Source organism: Musca autumnalis, unplaced genomic scaffold (genome assembly GCF_047663935.1).
Source record: "Musca autumnalis isolate F117 unplaced genomic scaffold, ASM4766393v1 scaffold_4, whole genome shotgun sequence".
In the NCBI taxonomy this organism is placed as follows: Eukaryota; Metazoa; Arthropoda; class Insecta; order Diptera; family Muscidae; genus Musca; species Musca autumnalis.
The window spans coordinates 171955572-171976909 of record NW_027411977.1 but is presented as its reverse complement, the minus strand read 5'-3'; the positions used below and the strand labels follow the sequence as shown (position 1 = coordinate 171976909).

The 21338-nt window shown below is 34.1% G+C and overlaps 1 protein-coding gene across 2 annotated transcripts in view; it reads left to right on the top strand.

Moving 5' to 3' along the window:
• The window catches only part of LOC141404010 (tyramine/octopamine receptor-like), a 422753-nt gene that overhangs the window by 357699 nt on the left and 43716 nt on the right, over nt 1-21338 (top strand). The gene's annotated exons all lie outside the window — the stretch shown is intronic.

The following is a 21338-nucleotide window of genomic DNA, read 5'->3' as shown; positions in this document are numbered from 1 at the left end:
GATCCCATGTGTGCAAAACAAGTTATTCGGGGTCAAAGGTCATTTTTGGAGGCATTATTCAGTTTTTTTAATTTTTCTCAAAAACGGTAAGACTTAGCAAAAGCCGGCTAAAGTAAAAGTTGTAGATTCAATAATTGTCTACAAGAGTGGTCTTTATGATACTTAAAAAATACTTACCATTTTCGAGATATCGCGATCTAAAGGTCAAATAAAAAATTAGCCGCGTAAGTACATTATGAGGCGAACCGGTTAAAGTAACGACACTATGTGGTAGATACTTCCGTAAGCTTTCAGACGATATACAGTTTGCAGGAATCGGTTCAGTAGATCCGGGTCTAACCCGGTTTTTAAATTTAGCCTTTCGGGTCGAATAACCGGCGAACCGGATCCGCAACCGTTGAAAATTATACATTTCCGTAATCAGCGCAACAAACCTTACCTTCGGACAAAACTTGAAAAAAATCAGATGGTTTTCGTTGGGGTCGTTCCCTTTGGGCTTTCGATTACACATGTGGGCTAAATGGGCTATTTTTGCATAAAATGACTCTAACATTGAATAACTCTACTAAACAAGCTCCGATTTTGTTGGACCTTTTTTTAGAAGATAGCTATAATCTCGCTCTTCAAGAAAATATATATATTTTTGGGGGACAGACCCGATTACTTCGCTTATTTTAGCCGGTTTGTCTGAATACGTGCATATTTCCCTTATAAGGGCATACAAATCATGTGTTTTTTAGAACAGCTATATCTCAAGAATGGTTCCTTCGAGGAAAAAAATTATAAAGGTCAAACTTGTAGATAATTTTTCTGTCTACAATATTTACTTTAGTCACTTTTTGATTAGATCAACCGTTATCAAAAAATAAATCCGAAAACCAAAAAAACTCTTAAAATTTGACCTTTGACCCCGAATATTTTTTTTTTGCACACATCGGATCGATGGGGACTTTTAGGACGTTGCTTCTAATGGCAAACTCTAGCTCTCCACCAAAATTCAGCTTTGTGGGAATTTTTGCTATTTCAATGTCTATTTTGACCGGACTATCATGGCATTTATTTTATCTTTGCGGCAAAGTATTGGTTTTGTTAACGTAATAAGTATGTTAACACTCTAGCCACCTGGTTTTTGTTTCATATACAGATATTTTGTAGTACAGTTGTGTCAATTAGCACTTCATATGAAAACTCGTTGTTATGTATAGATTTTTCCTATCTCAATGTTTGTATTAATATACTTCCGAAATCAAATGAACGCATTTGTGAATCTGAATGCGATGCATGTATGAGGTTTGCACGAACATTTTCTGGCCTAATAATGAAAACACGAGTAATTATTATCAAACATACATAGGTTTATTGTTTTCTAAAGTAGTCTTCAGCATGATTTAAAAACTCTTGTATACGCTCAAAGCTCTTGTTGAAACACTTTTTCCACTCCCATCGAGACAAGTCACTGAAGTCACTGTAAACAGCGCTGCACATGGTCGTAGGTTAAACCGTACTGTGTACGTTTATGCTAAAAAATGTAAAATTTTCCAATGGAAATGTCAAATGGCGCCGTACATAGTTGCCTTCATATAGTTGGAAGTAGTTCCGTTATCTAACCACCAATGACCAATGGTGTCTATTCTAGTCGGAACCCGACATCCATACAAAATTTCGTGACGATCAATTAAAATCTTATTAAATTTGTTCATAGACGGACCGACACACATAGCTATATTGAAATTAAAACATACTTTCTTATTAATCTGTCTTCGCAGGGTTTAAGAATACAAAATTCTAGTTCATTATCCAAAATAGCAATGTCGTATGTTGTTACTTTTCTTGTTGCACTGTGTTAAAGTTGAGAAATTTTTCAAGTTTTTTCGAACAAGTGAAAACCCACAAATTTGGGTGGTGATAAGATAATTTGTAATATAAAACAGTGCCATTTTGAGAATGGATATATCAAATAGAAGTAATTCTCAATATTTTAGAAACAAATTGTTCTAACAAAAGTGTTGTAGAGCTATATCTAAAAAATATGTCCAAATTGTCAATACTTTTGAAATGTATTAGAGTATAGAAAAAAAGTGTCGAGAAGGTCGTGAGAAATTTTGTTGTTTTTTTTTTCTTGAGTGTTCTGTTTGATTTTCCGCCAAAACTTCATGCTTTTTTGGGCATTTTGAGTTATATCAAAAATTGTGAAAATAATCATAGGTCATATTTTGGCATTTTAGAATTTTGTCTTCATTTCCTCTGCTATTGATGTACATTATGTCGTGTTTTGCATTGATGCCTGCGTTCGTCCTACATAAGACTATGTCTACAGGTTTACTATTGTCTTATCGGTACTATATATATAATACTCTGAACTATATATGTGATTTAAATGAAATGATGTCGATGGAAATTAATGCCGACACTTTGGAGGTCATTTAGTTCTTATGTAAGTTTGTTTCAATTTTCTTATAAACTTCAACTTAAGGTGCAATTACCATGTGGTATAGTAGTCCCACCTATATAACAAAATAACAAAAAATAGTTTAATACTTTCAACAATATATAATATACATAATTGTTCCTCAAACATCCCAGATGGAACAAGGGAGATTTCTCTCATATCAATGAGTGCACCCCGATTCATATTAGCTCAATGATATGGGACCTACAGTTTATCGCCGGGTCCGGCGTGTCCTAAGACATCACTTGTAGAGAAGTTTTACATGGCTGAAATAATCAGGAAATCTCGCTAACATTAATGAGGGGTATTTTGCCACCGTTGAAAATTTTGATATTGCCTGGACGGGGAATCGACTTTCAGCGTGTAAGGAGGGTGTGCATACCATTGCACAACGGTGTCACTCTAAATATATAATTGTATCATAAGTAATTTGAATTTTGTTAATAATATGTATTTTATTGCTCTACTCTTTTTGATGCATTTCTCGCTACAAAAATATTTGCATAAAGAGATGCTTGAGGGGTGAATTCGCTCCTATGTAAGTAAAAAAAATACATTCAAATTTTGGACGAATATAAACTAAGCATTCACACCCAATTTGAACTGGTTGATCAGTAACCAAAATAAGTTAAGGCAAAATATTAATTGACAGTTTTGTGATCAAAAAGTGGTAGTTTTAAGGTAAAAATTGATATTTTGATTTTACTGTCCACCATTTTTCATAACTTATATTTTGTGAAATCCGCCGATGAAAGAGATGGTTTTTATTATATTCTAAATAAGCCCACAAAATATAAGAAGATAGGTTAATCAGTTTTCTAGTTAGAGTGGTAAACGCAAACTGCTTTACTAAAAATAGTGTTTCGTAGACGGTCGTTTGCCATAAAACTATTAAATATATATTTTTTAAATGTTCTCTTTCAGATGAAAAAACATGACATTAAAGTAGGTTGCTAGTTTTCTTATGAAAAAATCCATAAAACATGGCAGCACCCTTCGAAACTAAAATATTAATAGAAAATGTATTTATTAACTTTAATTTGTGATTAGAAATTGTTTTTTTAGTCATCAGTGGCGACGGGATTTGAAAAATACAAAGCTCTAAACCTCCAAATTATTCCCTAAATTTTTGTGACTTTTGCAAAATGGATGAAATATGTAGCTAAAACTTTCAAAAAAAAAAAAATAAATAAATAAATATATAAAAGGTAGTCAGTTATTTTATAAATAAAAGGTAGTCAGTGCAAGTAAATATATTCAAAATATCGAAAACTAATTTGTATTCAAAAATATTGGAATGGATATTGAAGGAGGAGGATATAACTAACCTTTTTTTAAATAACGTTTTAACGTATTGTGGAATTCCAGTTAGCTGTATGCTTTTATAGTGTATTTATTTTGTATTGCCAATTCGATAATATACTTAAATTTGACCTAAGGTTTTAGCCATGATGCCCACCAGTACCCACCTCGGAAATAAATTTCCAATGTAGGTCATGGGTTTAAGATTATACAGTAATAATATGAGCTGCCATCTAGTTGTTTTTTAATTGTGGGTGGCAGACTAAAGCTACCCAAGAATATGGTTTCTATGGATATAATAGGGTATAACTCTTTTATCTGACCATGTGGGCTGTACATGTCTTCCAGGAAGAACGCTATAATATCTATATTAAAAATTTTACCAATTTTCGGAAAAAATGTTCATGTTGTTTTGTAGATTGTTTTATTTCCCCATGCCTATTTTTGCGTCATAAGATAATCGGTACTTTTATTCATGTAATTTAGTGTTAACAGCATAGAACAGTTCATCCTGAAGGGATAGAGGGGAGAATGATAAGCTCATAATTTCTTAAAACAATCTTCGCAGAAACAGAAAGCTGTAACTAGCGGATTGGCTTAATATTTACACTGCAAATATTTTTGGTCACTTTCTCCATACAAGTGGACCCACTGTGATAAATTTGTTTTCAATTTCAACACACTCCATATTTTTATTTTTATCTCTGTTGGATTTGAACAGTGACTAATTTGATTATAAATGAAATGAATATTAGCTATACACATAAAATTTTTAATATAAAGTATTATTTTTGTCAATTTACATCGGTAATATGCCAAGTTAAGTCGAATAATTTGTGATTTGCATGTGGAGCCTTAACAACGTAACAAAATACATTCGCAAAGCATCCGTAGTTTATGAGGGAAATTATAAAAAAATTGAAGAGCTAAATGTACAATTTCCAAAATTAAAATGGTAGTTGATGGCATTAATAATGTATTTACTAAAAAGACATATTCATAATTCGTTTTCTAACTTCCCTGAAAATAAATTCTATGTAAATGACCTTTTCTTGTATTTTAAATATCATTAGTATACATTTATGTTGAGTTTTACTATTGTTGTGAGCATTTGTGAGTATCAATAGTTAAAAAAAAACAGAGGGAAGTCTCTAGTTTACGATGAAAAAAATTACAGTTGCCCCCATCTGCCACCTGGCAAGTTATTCCCTTGTACCACGCCTGTAAAATTATCAAAATTCCGAACATCGAGAGGTACGTTTACATGGGAGCTACACTTACATTTGGACCTATATTGAACATTTTTGCAAGAAGGTATTATGTTTACTGAGAATTCAAAATGCAAAATTACAGCTAAATCCGTCGGAAAATTTGACAAAAATAGTTTAAAATACCGAAAATCGGCGCTACCTTTATATGGGGGTTATTCCTAAACGTAGAGCTATATTGAACATTTTTTGAAAGAAGGTGTTTTGTTCACTCAGAACTCAAAATGCTTAATTACAACCGAATCGCTTTAAAAATTTGGCTAAAATCGACAAAATAGCGAAAATCGGGCGGTACCATTATATGGGGACTATACCCAAATGTGGACCTAGTACATCCACTAATTTTTTTTCTGTGTTTTTACCTCGTCATAAACCTATGTCTAAAATTTCGAGGTGGTAGCTCGCTTAGAACTATTTTTGGCACTCCTTTAGATAAAAGTGGGACTACTTTGCAGTGCACGCAGAGAACAATTTTTTTTTTAACTGGTGGTGGGCAAAATTTAATTTTGGCTGGCACTAAATAATTTTTGTGGCGCACATATTATTTTAAAGGCGATAATGTATATTGCCAATTTTGATTCTGTTCGCCATATAAAACAACAACAAATTACAAAAACTTGATATATGGTAATATTTTCAAAATTATCTGATGGTCAATCCAACCACAATCTGCTTAACTTTCTCATTTTGACATATGATGTGCCAAAAACTCGGAACCTTGCCCGATGCACACACAACAGCTGTTCACTGCCAAAAACAAATATTCTTTCATTAGTTGCTCTGTCGCTGAGTAAAAAGTTTGTAAATTTTGTTTAATTTTCATTTAAAAGAATGATATAAAATTAGTAGGAACAGATTCCAAGCGAAAAAATGAAATAGTTCGAGTATTTGTTGACGGTTTTATTAACTAAAATTTATTTGTGAATACAGATATAAAAATGTGTATAAAGAAAAATCAAAAAGTGACAAAAAGATATCAGTGCCTGAGCGGTGTTTCATTTTCTTTCACTTCTTAAATAAAAAGAATCTTCGAATGTTTCATGCAAATTTTGTGCATTACTTCATTTTGCCTATTAATAATTAATATAACTCGTATGCAAGTGATCGAAATAAAAACAAAAATAATGTATGTATAACATAAACATCTGTTGTTGTTTCATAATGTTCTCCAACATAAACATGTTTTCGGTATAAGTATGGAACAAACGGAGAGACAACAGAGAGAACGGCATAGTGTTTGTTAATGTTATAAAGTATAAGCGTATTCTACATTATACTTATTTATTCTATTGTATCCAAATTGTTCTTATTGAAATGTTTAATTAATTCAAGCTCGAGGTCAATTTTAGAAATATTTTATTTATTTATTATCAATATTTCGCAATTTCTTGAATTGCATCTTCAGGATGTGATCTACAATAATTTTAAAGCAGAAACATAATAAAATAAAAATATTAATAACACAGAAGTTTTCATATGAATCTAACAACAATAAGTGTCATACCATAAATTCGCTATAAACACGTAAAAACAAGTTGTCAATTTACTTAAACCTAGGTAAGTAAATTGACAACTTGTTTTTACGTGTTTATAGCGAATTTATGGTATGACACTTATTGTTGTTAGATTCATATGAAAACTTCTGTGTTATTAATATTTTTATTTTATTATGTTTCTGCTTTAAAATTATTGTAGATCACATCCTGAAGATGCAATTCAAGAAATTGCGAAATATTGATAATAAATAAATAAAATATTTCTAAAATTGACCTCGAGCTTGAATTAATTAAACATTTCAATAACAACAAATAGGTCGAAAATATCAAATTCTTTAAACAAATTGTTCTTAGATAAATAAAACTTTTATTTAAAATATATTGAAAAATCTTTAAATCTTTCAAAATATGGTGGCATGAATCATATTTTTTTCTCTGTGTGTGGTCAGAAAGCTTCCCCATCAAAAATTGTAGACCTATTCCATGTTTTGGAATAGCCCCGAGTTTAGGGGGTTACTTTGTATTGCGATGCTTTAGGAAAATGAAATAATTGGTACTATCTAATGCGCTTTCTTCCACTTTCCCAAATTTAGCATCACCACATTTTGTAATACAAAATCTGCATCGCAATACAGAGTAATACCCTGGTTTTTATCTACATTTTCGGACATGGATATAGCTCCAATTTCAGGTATTTATAAATTGATATAATTGGTAATTAGGATTACCAGTGGTCACCACAAATTATGGACATTTGTATTTTCGTAACAAAAAGAAAATTAATTCTTTAGTTTTAGGTCCGAATATATTATGTTGGAGGCCTTAAAATTTCGGCCCGGCCGAATTTAATGTTTTTTACTTGTTGTGGTTGATGTTGAAAAGAATTGAAATAAATATAATATTAAAAAAATTAAGTTACAGTGTTTTATTTATAAATGCACTAAAAATTAGGAAATAATTTTTCTCTTAGCCCTAATAATTATATTATTTTTCATGATGGGATCTCTCAATTAAAAAACTTGCCGTTTATTGACATTTAATTTTGTCACAATTTTTAATATGAATGCGAGCATTTTTTCGAGAGATCCTCTTTTTGATGGGGAAGTTTATGTACCATTGGGAACTCAAACTGCCAAGTTACAGTCAACACGGGCTAAAAATGAAAGTTAAAATCCTCAAAATACCTGAAATCGGGTGGTACCGGGTTGCCATTTTAGTTCGATTGGTCAACTGTGTTAAAGTTAGTCACTTGATTTGAACAACAAAACAAGTTAAATAAAACACTGAAAAACATGCTTTTCATGTGGGAAGGTAGACAGAAAGACATGGAATAGCAACGTAAATATTGTTAAGCTGAAAACAGAATAAACGTTTGGATTTTATTTAAAAGTTTGCGGTGATGCCCAAAATTTTCAATTATTTTGAAGTTCATGCCCACAACGTCGATGTAAGAAAACGAGATAGACCCGCAGTTTGCCAAATAATATTAAAATCGGTTCTGATTTGGATATAGCTTCCATATATATTTTCGTCCAACTTTAGGTATTTAGGTGCGCCAATCACGCTATGTATCTCCAATTTTGATTAAAATTGGATTGTGTGACGGAATTGAGACTAAGGATAAGTTTACAAAATTTAATTTAAATATTTTCGGAGTTTTATATATTCGCCCGAGATCATTTTTCTGATGGGCCCAAAGCTTTCTATAAAATTTAAGTAGTTCATAAGCCATTGTTATTACCGGAAACATGAAATTCGGCCAATAAATCCACTGTTTTACTCCTCAGAGGAAAAAGCTATGACGTGACGGTGCACCTAACTACTTTCACTACTTAAGGGAAACTATGCAATTATTCCATTTTGTATATATATTCACTGTGGTGTAGGCCCTACACTGTAGGGCAGAAATCGGCAGACAACAACAAAAAATTGAGCAAACACTGTGTGAGTGCATGGTATTTCAATACGTTAATGGAGAGAGAAGCTCTCTTTGCTTGCTCGCGAGTAAAGGGCTGCGGAATGCTGGTGTAGGGTATCATATAGTCGGCTCCGCCCGATTTTGATCTTTTCCTTACTGTTTTTATGTAAATTTATAACCTTTCAACAGCTTAAGTACATTCGAAGGACTCGCAAGATGTTACTTGATATCCTGTCCGATATTAAATGAGATAACATAATGGTATAATTAAAAGGTATGACAGATTCCTGCCAAAAAAATAAATTTTATGAGTATGCTCGACATCTGCATTTTGTGTTTGTATGTGTAGTTTTCAAAAATATTAACATTATTTTAAAAAAAGCAGCGTCAGGCAATCCATACCAACGCACATTGTGTTGTTTGCATTAGCATTGGAGACATAATACGCTCATTAGGCCCGAGAGTCATTCGCTATGTGGACGCATACACAAAAAAAACAAAACAAGCGACAAACAACCTTCTTCATTGACTGCTCAGCTGAGACTAAATTGTTTTGTTCTCTAAACATGTTGTATACGTGAATAAATGTACGCTCCCAAAGAGCGTGCGTGCACCCTTTGCCTAATGCAGGGATGGAAAATTCAGTACAATAGTACTTTTTTCAGTACCATTTCAATATAAAAAGTACCGAAGTACCCCCGCGGCCAATTCAGTACCATTTCAAATACTCTAGTCCCTCAGGTTGAACAATTGTATGTGAAACTAAAAATGCAAAATTCAGACTTTGCTTCCAAGATTAAAATTGTTATATATGCAAAATGTATGTACCTTCATATTGGGAAGATACCAAATTATGAACCTTTTTTGATAATTTTCTTCGTGGAGCTCTTCCACTCATTGAGAAACCGAAATACAAAATAACAGTCACTAAAGTAGTCTAGTCATTTAAAAGACTTCACATCGAGCGGTATCGTAGTACCTTCGAATCTGAGAAGTTGCAATACGTCTTCTATGGGCAACATTAGTTCCGGTAAACTATTGATAGTCCGACTATCGCTTTTATTACTGAGGTAAAACATAGTTAACATCGACCACCAAGACATGTTTTTGGGCTATATGTTACGAATTATTTAAAAAATAATTTGATTAGAGTTCAATATAAACGATTTACGACAGCTATCAAAACCAAAGTCGGACTATCGATAGTTTGCCAGCACTAGCCTATATTAAAACAGGCATCTATACCAATGTCGTGCTTTGATATTGTTAAAGTTACGAAGTTTTTCGGCAATTCACACACACACCACCCGAACGCAACGAAAGAGCACACAAATGTTTAGATATGTTTTTGTTTTGCAGCATGCGTGCGTACAACGTTACTAACACACTGTCAAAAGTTGCAAATATTGATAATTTTGTGTGCCCTCTTCTTGGTCGGCTGTGATCTATACCCACAATTGTCTATAGGAATGCTTTATACCCATATCGAATACAAAATAGTTATTTCAATGGCATAATGAGTCTATATCTTTAAAATGCCGAAAATGGGATATCAAATTTCTGGTAGTGAGTTTTTAACCCCAAGAATTTTGGTATTATAATATGGATCAAACCTTCAAAATATCGAAAATCGTGGGGAACCGGTAGAGTCTCCGACGAATATTTTGATGTGTTACAAAGGGAAACAAATTAAGTATAAAAATATATGCGATTTTGCAACAATCTTCAATATTCATGATATTAGCCTTTGTCGTCTTTTTTTACTGAGTAAAAATTTTTAGTCTAAAAAAGTACCCTTTCAATGAGAAAAGTACTATTTTAATACTTTTTGACATTTTTAATTTTCCATCCTTGGCCTAAAGCTGAAATAAAGGCAAGGTCACATTAGGTCAGCATCCGGCAAAAAGGGGCACACGTGCCCTTGATGAGAATAACAACAGAACAACCACCTCTCAGTTTTCGTTCAGAAGTCAATGAAGAAGGTTCTGTTGTCGGTTGTTTCAATGATTTTTAATTTTAGAAATGCATTAACGCACACGCTGTTTGTGAAGAGAGCGAGAGAGAGTCGTATGCGTGAGACCGCATTTGTGTTAGTGCCGATACCTGTATTAGGCCATTGATGAACAAAACAGTACTCTAGCGTCGATTACTCTTAATCGCAGCCATAATTGACACAAGTACAATCAAAAATATACACATTGTTTTATAAATATTTTTAAACAATATGCAACTTTTACTACTCCAGAATACAATTAAAGTTTTAAAACATCAAAAAGTTAAGAAAAGCAAACAAAAATGCAGTGCGAAATATTTAAGAGAAAATGTGTCAGATTCTCTTTGTGCATACCTGCATTAGGCAAATATTTGCTCCAGCGACCGGCAGCATGCGCTTACTGAGAGCAAGTGAGCACAAATTTCAATGCATTCATTACGCTCACTTGTTCTCAGTAAGCACCACTGCCGGTCGCTGGGGCAAATATTTGCCTAATGTAACCTCAGCGTCAGGCACCATACTTTTCTATTGCATACTTTACGGGGTGTCATTGTGTGAGTGCATGCTTTTTCAATGGGTTGAATTATGTGTGTGGAGAGAGCAACGGTAAATGAGCGCACACGGGCGCCTAATCGCCTGACGCGAAGTCAAAAACTATTGTAATGAAAATTGTTCGTAGCAGGCTCGTGGTAGAAGATATGGGCCATATATGGTATGGAACTGTGCTTTAAGTCGTGTATCAATATAAACTCAAATATTACATTAATTTTTCGCCTTTTTATTAAGTTTTAATAATAACTTGTTGCTATCGTAATTAAACTAATTTTGACAATAGCTACTGGGTTGTATTAAATTAATTTATCCGAACCTGTTCCACATTCTTTTATTGTACCATGTGTAACACCGACTCTATATCGTATCAGACAACCTTTCAGAGAACTATTATTTTAAATGCAAGCATATATATGTTTGTCACATACACGTTTATTCTAACGTGTATAAAGTTCCTTATTTCCCTTTGAACACAATTTTCTTGATTGCATTTTAGACTTTAATAATAATTCTGGTACACTCACGATGCGGGAGATGTGCATGTTATAAAGTCAACCAAAAGAGGATTATCTTTTCGTTGCCATTACCTTTTAAGATATGCTTGCCACTAACTTATGTATGTATGTAGGTACCTACTATTCTTGACAGGGGTGATTGTCGCTGGGTGTGCAATATGAGTAGAAAATGTGAATAATTTATAAGTAATTTACCAAGAAAATTTCGTTATTTTGCTCTTGGTTTTGAAAATTGCAAATTTTCTGTGTTTTTATGTGTTACTCTTTTCTGCACAAAACTTCTTTATTCAATATATGAAAACAAATCTAATGGGAATAAAGTGAAGAGAAAGGAAAAACATGCTAAACGAAATTATAATTTACGCACACTACAAAATATTGAAATTATGTACTTGTACAAGTACAGTTACTACAGCGAGAAATATATTAAGGCATACATTTAATGAGATTTAACACATGTAAGATAAGACAAAACAAGTAAACATAACTGTAAGTTCAGCCGGGACGAACTTGTTATTTCATTCATCGTGAGACATAGTTAAAATTTTAAATGTATCAGATCGTGCTAAATAAGCACGAGTACATATTTTCCAGCATAAAAAAATAAATAAAATAACAGAACAACAAACAACTTTTTTATTTGTCTCAGGTAATCAGTGAAATAACCAGGCATAAAAACTTTTAGAATGTACTTGTAGACCATCACTTTTGGAATACATTCATTTATTTTGTTCGTACTCGGCGATGAAAGTGAGGATCCATATAACCCTTGTTCGTCTTTAGTTTACATACCACTGAAATTAATTTTATACATCTTTATGTTTGTCGCAATTATGTGTCTGCTTTTATATGTGAATTACTTATGTACAATGCTGGGATATTAGTAATAACAATCCAAAACCAAAAAATTTACATTGGGTCTTCGACCATTATTTCGATGTTTTACTTTTGAGCCAAAACCAACTCATGCCCTCCCCATACAGTAGTCTGCTTTTCTCAAGTAAAATAAGAATAATATGTGTAAAGGAGGTATCAAAAATCTGAAGGTGTTTAAACCAACATATTCATAATTTGAGTTAGTTTTTGGCATCACTGACTGCAATGGTTAGCATTCTTGCTTTACAACTGAATGCCATTTCTTAAATTTTCCAACATCCGGATTACGTTCAACGAATTCGTTAAATTTTGTCAAGTCAGTTAGTAGACTGTTCCCGAAGTAGGTCATTATATTCAGTTCAATGCACTCAAGCAAAAGTCGTGCTGCAGAAGCAAAATGGGTTGCGTCCTATTCTATGCTAAAGGTCAATTTCCAATTTTGTGGAATTTTGATAATGAATGTAGGGTGTCAGAGCTTTTAACCAATACCAAATATATTGATGGCCAACTAACAGAGTTGTTGCAAAAGGCGCTATGCTATCTAAACTTTAGTATTTTTAATGACAAATATTTTAGCTTCTAACTAAAAATGAAACTTGCTACACGGAGGAATAAAGGCTTCTCTAACATACATATGTCCCAAACATATTTTGCAGCAAATATATATTTGTTTGCAATCAGTCCCAAAGATAACAAATGTTTGGGCCCTGCAAACAAATATATGTTTGGGTGCAAACAAATTATATGTTTGGGTGCAAACAAATTATATGCTTGGGTTCAAACAAATTATATGTTTGGGTGCAAACAAATTATATGTTTAAGTGCAAACAAATATTTGTTTGTGTGCAAAAAAAAGCAAACCCAAAAGCCACAAAAAAAAACACATGTACCAGTGGGCGCTTACTGAGATCAAGGGAGCGTAAATTTCAATGTAAAACACATTGAAATGTATCCTCACTTCCTATCTCTAACATATACATACATTTATAAATGATGGTGGTTTATTAAAATACCAAGCACAAAAGCAACAACAGTCACATTGGTGCATACTAGAGATGGTTTTTACCGGGTATTTACCCGGTAAATACCCACACGGTGGGTAAATACCGGGTAAATACCCATTTGTGGGTATTTATTTGGGTATTTACTATTTTGAATGGCAAATACAACATTTTACACCCTATTCCTGGGTTTAGGTTGTAAATTCGTTTCAAATGGATAGTTTTACAATACCTTAGACTAGTGGGTAAATACTTGGGTAAATACCCGAGTATTTACCCAAGTGTTGGGTAAAAACTCATTAACTGCCGAACCACTTGATGTAGGCTGACAAAATTTGGCTTACGTCTTTCTTATGTCAACAGAACTTCTGGTACTGAACATGGGGTCTCTGGGTCCATGTTTTGATATAGCCCCCATATAGCCGTACCTCCCGATTTAAGGTATTTTTCATCTATTAGCCACATTTTACAACCAAATTGGCTGTAATTTGGGCTGTAATTTGGCACAGTGAGTCCTCAAGGAGCAGAAAATATCCTAGCAAAAATTTGTCAATATAGGTCCACGTTTTCTAATAGCCCCCATATAAGGGTACCCCGATTTCGAGTATTTACCCAAATTTTGGGTAAAAACTCCTTAACTGCCGAACCACTTGACGTAGGCTGACGAAATTTAGCTTAAATCTTACTTATGTCAAGAGAATATCTAGCATTGGAAATGGGGTCTCTGGGACCATGTTTTGATATAGCCCCCATATAACCGTACCTCCCGATTTAAGGTATTTTTTGTCTATTTGCCTTATTGTACAATCATAGTGGCTGAAATTTGGCATAGTGAGTTCTCAATATGTAGAAAATACCCTTGCAAAAACTTGTCAACATAGGTCCACGTTTTCTAATAGCCCCCATATAAGGGTACTCCGATTTCGAGTATTTACCCAAATTTTGGGTAAAAACTCGTTAACTGCCGAAACACTTGACGTAGGCTGACAAAACGTGGCATAAATCTTTCTTATGTCAAAAGAACTTCTGGTACTGAACATGGGGTCTCCAGGTCCATGTTTTAATATAGCCCCCATATAGCCGTACCTCCCGATTTAAGGTATTTTTCATCTATTAGCCACATTTTACAACCAAATTGGCTGTAATTTGGCACAGTGAGTCCTCAAGGAGCAGAAAATATCCTTGCAAAAATTTGTCAATATAGGTCCACGTTTTCTAATAGCCCCCATATAAGGGTACCCCGATTTCGAGTATTTACCCAAATTTTGGGTAAAAACTCCTTAACTGCCGAACCACTTGACGTAGGCTGACGAAATTTAGCTTAAATCTTACTTATGTCAAGAGAATATCTAACATTGAAAATGGGGTCTCTGGGTCCATGTTTTGATATAGCCCCCATATAACCGTACCTCCCGATTCAAAGTATTTTTCATCTATTAGCCACATATATGGGTACCCCGATTTCAAGTATTTACCCAAATATTGGGTAAAAACTGTTCAACCATTGGCGTAGGCTCATAAAATTTGGCTAGAAACTTTCTTATATCAATAGTATTAAAAGTATTGATGTGTTACAAAGGGAAACAAATTAAGTATAAAAATATATGCGATTTTGCAACAATCTTCAATATTCATGATATTAGCCTTTGTCGTCTTTTTTTACTGAGTAAAAATTTTTAGTCTAAAAAAGTACCCTTTCAATGAGAAAAGTACTATTTTAATACTTTTTGACATTTTTAATTTTCCATCCTTGGCCTAAAGCTGAAATAAAGGCAAGGTCACATTAGGTCAGCATCCGGCAAAAAGGGGCACACGTGCCCTTGATGAGAATAACAACAGAACAACCACCTCTCAGTTTTCGTTCAGAAGTCAATGAAGAAGGTTCTGTTGTCGGTTGTTTCAATGATTTTTAATTTTAGAAATGCATTAACGCACACGCTGTTTGTGAAGAGAGCGAGAGAGAGTCGTATGCGTGAGACCGCATTTGTGTTAGTGCCGATACCTGTATTAGGCCATTGATGAACAAAACAGTACTCTAGCGTCGATTACTCTTAATCGCAGCCATAATTGACACAAGTACAATCAAAAATATACACATTGTTTTATAAATATTTTTAAACAATATGCAACTTTTACTACTCCAGAATACAATTAAAGTTTTAAAACATCAAAAAGTTAAGAAAAGCAAACAAAAATGCAGTGCGAAATATTTAAGAGAAAATGTGTCAGATTCTCTTTGTGCATACCTGCATTAGGCAAATATTTGCTCCAGCGACCGGCAGCATGCGCTTACTGAGAGCAAGTGAGCACAAATTTCAATGCATTCATTACGCTCACTTGTTCTCAGTAAGCACCACTGCCGGTCGCTGGGGCAAATATTTGCCTAATGTAACCTCAGCGTCAGGCACCATACTTTTCTATTGCATACTTTACGGGGTGTCATTGTGTGAGTGCATGCTTTTTCAATGGGTTGAATTATGTGTGTGGAGAGAGCAACGGTAAATGAGCGCACACGGGCGCCTAATCGCCTGACGCGAAGTCAAAAACTATTGTAATGAAAATTGTTCGTAGCAGGCTCGTGGTAGAAGATATGGGCCATATATGGTATGGAACTGTGCTTTAAGTCGTGTATCAATATAAACTCAAATATTACATTAATTTTTCGCCTTTTTATTAAGTTTTAATAATAACTTGTTGCTATCGTAATTAAACTAATTTTGACAATAGCTACTGGGTTGTATTAAATTAATTTATCCGAACCTGTTCCACATTCTTTTATTGTACCATGTGTAACACCGACTCTATATCGTATCAGACAACCTTTCAGAGAACTATTATTTTAAATGCAAGCATATATATGTTTGTCACATACACGTTTATTCTAACGTGTATAAAGTTCCTTATTTCCCTTTGAACACAATTTTCTTGATTGCATTTTAGACTTTAATAATAATTCTGGTACACTCACGATGCGGGAGATGTGCATGTTATAAAGTCAACCAAAAGAGGATTATCTTTTCGTTGCCATTACCTTTTAAGATATGCTTGCCACTAACTTATGTATGTATGTAGGTACCTACTATTCTTGACAGGGGTGATTGTCGCTGGGTGTGCAATATGAGTAGAAAATGTGAATAATTTATAAGTAATTTACCAAGAAAATTTCGTTATTTTGCTCTTGGTTTTGAAAATTGCAAATTTTCTGTGTTTTTATGTGTTACTCTTTTCTGCACAAAACTTCTTTATTCAATATATGAAAACAAATCTAATGGGAATAAAGTGAAGAGAAAGGAAAAACATGCTAAACGAAATTATAATTTACGCACACTACAAAATATTGAAATTATGTACTTGTACAAGTACAGTTACTACAGCGAGAAATATATTAAGGCATACATTTAATGAGATTTAACACATGTAAGATAAGACAAAACAAGTAAACATAACTGTAAGTTCAGCCGGGACGAACTTGTTATTTCATTCATCGTGAGACATAGTTAAAATTTTAAATGTATCAGATCGTGCTAAATAAGCACGAGTACATATTTTCCAGCATAAAAAAATAAATAAAATAACAGAACAACAAACAACTTTTTTATTTGTCTCAGGTAATCAGTGAAATAACCAGGCATAAAAACTTTTAGAATGTACTTGTAGACCATCACTTTTGGAATACATTCATTTATTTTGTTCGTACTCGGCGATGAAAGTGAGGATCCATATAACCCTTGTTCGTCTTTAGTTTACATACCACTGAAATTAATTTTATACATCTTTATGTTTGTCGCAATTATGTGTCTGCTTTTATATGTGAATTACTTATGTACAATGCTGGGATATTAGTAATAACAATCCAAAACCAAAAAATTTACATTGGGTCTTCGACCATTATTTCGATGTTTTACTTTTGAGCCAAAACCAACTCATGCCCTCCCCATACAGTAGTCTGCTTTTCTCAAGTAAAATAAGAATAATATGTGTAAAGGAGGTATCAAAAATCTGAAGGTGTTTAAACCAACATATTCATAATTTGAGTTAGTTTTTGGCATCACTGACTGCAATGGTTAGCATTCTTGCTTTACAACTGAATGCCATTTCTTAAATTTTCCAACATCCGGATTACGTTCAACGAATTCGTTAAATTTTGTCAAGTCAGTTAGTAGACTGTTCCCGAAGTAGGTCATTATATTCAGTTCAATGCACTCAAGCAAAAGTCGTGCTGCAGAAGCAAAATGGGTTGCGTCCTATTCTATGCTAAAGGTCAATTTCCAATTTTGTGGAATTTTGATAATGAATGTAGGGTGTCAGAGCTTTTAACCAATACCAAATATATTGATGGCCAACTAACAGAGTTGTTGCAAAAGGCGCTATGCTATCTAAACTTTAGTATTTTTAATGACAAATATTTTAGCTTCTAACTAAAAATGAAACTTGCTACACGGAGGAATAAAGGCTTCTCTAACATACATATGTCCCAAACATATTTTGCAGCAAATATATATTTGTTTGCAATCAGTCCCAAAGATAACAAATGTTTGGGCCCTGCAAACAAATATATGTTTGGGTGCAAACAAATTATATGTTTGGGTGCAAACAAATTATATGCTTGGGTTCAAACAAATTATATGTTTGGGTGCAAACAAATTATATGTTTAAGTGCAAACAAATATTTGTTTGTGTGCAAAAAAAAGCAAACCCAAAAGCCACAAAAAAAAAACACATGTACCAGTGGGCGCTTACTGAGATCAAGGGAGCGTAAATTTCAATGTAAAACACATTGAAATGTATCCTCACTTCCTATCTCTAACATATACATACATTTATAAATGATGGTGGTTTATTAAAATACCAAGCACAAAAGCAACAACAGTCACATTGGTGCATACTAGAGATGGTTTTTACCGGGTATTTACCCGGTAAATACCCACACGGTGGGTAAATACCGGGTAAATACCCATTTGTGGGTATTTATTTGGGTATTTACTATTTTGAATGGCAAATACAACATTTTACACCCTATTCCTGGGTTTAGGTTGTAAATTCGTTTCAAATGGATAGTTTTACAATACCTTAGACTAGTGGGTAAATACTTGGGTAAATACCCGAGTATTTACCCAAGTGTTGGGTAAAAACTCATTAACTGCCGAACCACTTGATGTAGGCTGACAAAATTTGGCTTACGTCTTTCTTATGTCAACAGAACTTCTGGTACTGAACATGGGGTCTCTGGGTCCATGTTTTGATATAGCCCCCATATAGCCGTACCTCCCGATTTAAGGTATTTTTCATCTATTAGCCACATTTTACAACCAAATTGGCTGTAATTTGGGCTGTAATTTGGCACAGTGAGTCCTCAAGGAGCAGAAAATATCCTAGCAAAAATTTGTCAATATAGGTCCACGTTTTCTAATAGCCCCCATATAAGGGTACCCCGATTTCGAGTATTTACCCAAATTTTGGGTAAAAACTCCTTAACTGCCGAACCACTTGACGTAGGCTGACGAAATTTAGCTTAAATCTTACTTATGTCAAGAGAATATCTAGCATTGGAAATGGGGTCTCTGGGTCCATGTTTTGATATAGCCCCCATATAACCGTACCTCCCGATTTAAGGTATTTTTTGTCTATTTGCCTTATTGTACAATCATAGTGGCTGAAATTTGGCATAGTGAGTTCTCAATATGTAGAAAATACCCTTGCAAAAACTTGTCAACATAGGTCCACGTTTTCTAATAGCCCCCATATAAGGGTACTCCGATTTCGAGTATTTACCCAAATTTTGGGTAAAAACTCGTTAACTGCCGAAACACTTGACGTAGGCTGACAAAACGTGGCATAAATCTTTCTTATGTCAAAAGAACTTCTGGTACTGAACATGGGGTCTCCAGGTCCATGTTTTAATATAGCCCCCATATAGCCGTACCTCCCGATTTAAGGTATTTTTCATCTATTAGCCACATTTTACAACCAAATTGGCTGTAATTTGGCACAGTGAGTCCTCAAGGAGCAGAAAATATCCTTGCAAAAATTTGTCAATATAGGTCCACGTTTTCTAATAGCCCCCATATAAGGGTACCCCGATTTCGAGTATTTACCCAAATTTTGGGTAAAAACTCCTTAACTGCCGAACCACTTGACGTAGGCTGACGAAATTTAGCTTAAATCTTACTTATGTCAAGAGAATATCTAACATTGAAAATGGGGTCTCTGGGTCCATGTTTTGATATAGCCCCCATATAACCGTACCTCCCGATTCAAAGTATTTTTCATCTATTAGCCACATATATGGGTACCCCGATTTCAAGTATTTACCCAAATATTGGGTAAAAACTGTTCAACCATTGGCGTAGGCTCATAAAATTTGGCTAGAAACTTTCTTATATCAATAGTATTAAAAGTATTGAAAATGGAGTCCCTGGGTCCACTTTTTGATATAGCCGTACCTCCCGATTTCAGAAACCCATATTGGGGCCACAAGAAAACGTGGACCTACGTCGACAATTTTTTGCAAGGATATTTTATACATATTGGGAACCCACTGTACCAAATTACAGTCAGTATGATTGTAAAATGTGGCTAATAGTTAAAAATACCTTAAATCGGGAGGTACGGCTATATGGGGCCTATATCAAAACATGGACCCAGGGACTCCATTTTCAATACCCTTATTACTATTGATATAAGAAAGTTTTGAGCCAAATTTTGTCAGCCAACGTCAACTGGTTCGACAGTTAATGAGTTTTTACCCAATTTTGGGTAAATACTCGAAATCGGGGTACCCTTATATGGGGGCTACAGGAAAACGTTTACCTACGTTGACAAATATGTGCAAGGATATATTATACTCTTTGAGGACTCACTGTGCCAAATTACAGCCAACTTGGTTGTAAAATGTGGCTAATAGATGAAAAATACCATAAATCGGGAGGTACGGCTATATGGGGGCTATATTAAAACATGGACCTAGAGACCCCATGTTCAGTACCAGAAGTTCTTTTGACATAAGAAAGATTTATGCCAAGTTTTGTCAGCCTACGTCAAGTGGTTCGGCAGTTAAAGAGTTTTTACCCAAAATTTGGGTAAATACTCGAAATCGGGGTACACTTATATGGGGGCTATTAGAAAACGTGGACCTATATTGACGAGTTTTTGCAAGGGTATTTGCTACATATTGAGAACTTACTATGCCAAATTTCAGCCACTATGATTGTACAATGAGGCAAATAGACAAAAAATACCTTAAATCTGGAGGTACGGCTATATGGGGGCTATATTAAAACATGGACCTAGAGACCCCATGTTCAGTACCAGAAGTTCTTTGACATAAGAAAGATTTATGCCAAGTTTTGTCAGCCTACGTCAAGTGGTTCGGCAGTTAAAGAGTTTTTACCCAAAATTTGGGTAAATACTCGAAATCGGGGTACACTTATATGGGGGCTATTAGAAAACGTGGACCTATATTGACGAGTTTTTGCAAGGGTATTTGCTACATATTGAGAACTTACTATACCAAATTTCAGCCACTATGATTGTACAATGAGGCAAATAGACAAAAAATACCTTAAATCGGGAGGTACGGTTATATGGGGGCTATATCAAAAAATGGACCCAGAGACCCCATTTTCAATGCTAGATATTCTCTTGACATAAGTAAGATTTGAGTCAAATTTTGTCAGCCTACGTCAAGTGGTTCGGCAGTTAATGAGTTTTTACCCAACACTTGGGTAAATACTCGGGTATTTACCCACTTGTTTAAAGTATTGTAAAACTATCCATTTTGAATCGATTTCATAGCCTAAACCCAGAAATTGGGTCTAAGATGTTGTATTAGCGATTCAATATAGTAAATACCCAAATAAATACCCACAAATGGGTATTTACCCGGTATTTACCCAATTTACCGGGTATTTACCCGTTGGGTATTTACCCACTGTCCATCTCTACGTCAGCTCAAAATGTGCGTATTCT